At 41.1% G+C, this 2,127-nt stretch overlaps 1 long non-coding RNA gene across 1 annotated transcript in view; it reads left to right on the top strand.

Annotated features, from left to right (window-relative positions):
• Nucleotides 1-2,127, top strand: part of LOC116686137 (uncharacterized) — a 21,730-nt gene that overhangs the window by 11,048 nt on the left and 8,555 nt on the right. The gene's annotated exons all lie outside the window — the stretch shown is intronic.

Here is a 2,127-nt window from a genome sequence, read left to right as displayed (position 1 = left end):
GTTTATTGGCATTTCTTTAAACCAATCACAAGTCCTCCGATTGGACAGATAGTCTGACTAGCTGTCTGGATTTACCCTGCAGAGATCTGAGGACCAGGTAACCATAGTCCTCGATTGGACAGATATTCTACTAGCTGTCTGGATTTACCCTGCAGAGATCTGAGGACCAGGTACCATAGTCCTCAGATTGGACAGATAGTCTACTAGCTGCTGGATTTACCCTGCAGAGACTGAGGACCAGTAACCATAGTCCTCAGATTGGACAGAGAAGTCTAGCTAGCTTCTGGATTTACCCTGCAGAGATCTGAGACCAGTAACCATAGTCCTCAGATTGGAAGGATGTCTAGCTAGCTTCTGGATTTACCCTGCAGAGATCTGAGGACCAGGTAACCATAGTCTTCAGAAATCCACCGGGGTTTAATTAATTATTACAACACAAAGAAAGCGGAAGGTGACGGACAAAGAGTTGACATCCGATGGAATTTCAGTCAGCACCTGACCAATCCAGGAAATAAAACGTCGTGGATATAGACTACCCGAAGCCCGAGATGACGTCCTCAAACGTCTTTGATTTGTCCACAACTCACTCAGTTCAGTTCACGGTCATAGAAGAGTAAAGAAACTAGAACATATTCACACTTAACAATCGTGAACCGAGAATTTTTGCACCCCCTCCAAAAATCTTTTTTTTATCAATTATCAAAATTGTTGGTGATTAATTCAATAGTTGACAACTAATCGATTAATCTTTGCAGATCTAGAATTGTATGTACTTCAGTTAATGACCTTGTATTATAATGGCCAACGTATTCCCTGTGTAAGTGCTACTGAAGCCCGAGAGGGTTCATCTTTTTTTTTTCAACTCCACATTAAAGCAGCTGATTTCACCTATGAGAATGTGCCTTGTGCTAATTGGGACACAACACTGGGCAAGCATTGATTTAGGGACACTTCACACCTTTACCTAAAAAAGTGTTTGGCTGCAATAAAAAAAAACTTGCAGAATTCCTGTGCTTCAGTATAGCACTGAGTTGAGACCCTTTTCAAAACCTTAGTCCACTTAACCTTTCAACATTAACCTCAGAGTGGCCCCTTTTTCAAAGTGAAGCCAATTTTCAATGCCTGGGAGATATTTGTGCAATTAAACTGAGCTTTAATGTCCCGTCTGCCTTCCCCTCAGTCTCATCTACTTATGATATGACTATATGTTATTACATTGATAACCCTGCCTAAAAACAATCACGGGGGGATAAAAGTCAAACACACAAACGAAAAGCGGGGCACATAATCTGCAACAGAGTTTAATCTCCACTTGACATTAACTCATGCATTTTATCAAACAGCTGTGTGTAGGCAAAGATCAACTTCCTATGTCTTTGCATCACTAATTGGTTGTAATTACAAACTGGTTTCACACACATTAAAACAGTCTCAGCGCTGTCTCTGTGATGTTTAGCAGCTCCTCCTAAATTGTTTCGAAGCAGCCGCAGTATTCCTGATTTTGTTGCCAGTAGATTTCTGCTCCGGTGTCACTATCTGTCTCTTATTAGCAGACTGCCGCTCTGATCATGTCTGGCTACACACTGCCCTCTAGTGGAGAAGCCCCAGTTTGTCATATTTCAAGAGTTAATCACAAAATGTATTATACAAAATATAAACTATCTGGAGTTGACAAGGCTTGACTGCAAAGTTGTTTGTCTGCTCAAAGAGCTAATTTAAGATTAGAGATCAAAGATCCCTACCAGACATGTTGTAAGACAAATTAAATGACTCTGCTTTGAATAATAATTTGTGTCAGGAGTGTTTGCATACCTTTGGCAGCACAGTATACAATAAACCCAGGTTTATCTTTCAGAAGGTTGCATCTGAAAGCCTTTAGTTCAAAAATGTACTTGAAATACTATCTGGTTTCACCACAATGTCCTTGACTGCACACGGATACTGACAGGAACGACATCTGGTCGAGTGCTGCTAAACAAGAAAGGAAAAAGATCCGGCTTACACAGAACCGAGCTGCCCGTCGACATATAGCCTGGTCCAGTATAGAAGACAAATCTGTGTCTCTAGGAAACCTACACACTTATACTCACACACACACACACACACACACACACACACACACACACA

The sequence above is a fragment of the Etheostoma spectabile genome, unplaced genomic scaffold, assembly GCF_008692095.1.
Source record: "Etheostoma spectabile isolate EspeVRDwgs_2016 unplaced genomic scaffold, UIUC_Espe_1.0 scaffold314, whole genome shotgun sequence".
Lineage (NCBI taxonomy): Eukaryota > Metazoa > Chordata > Actinopteri > Perciformes > Percidae > Etheostoma > Etheostoma spectabile.
Note: the sequence above shows the minus strand (reverse complement) of the source record. Positions and strands in the feature narration are given on the sequence as shown.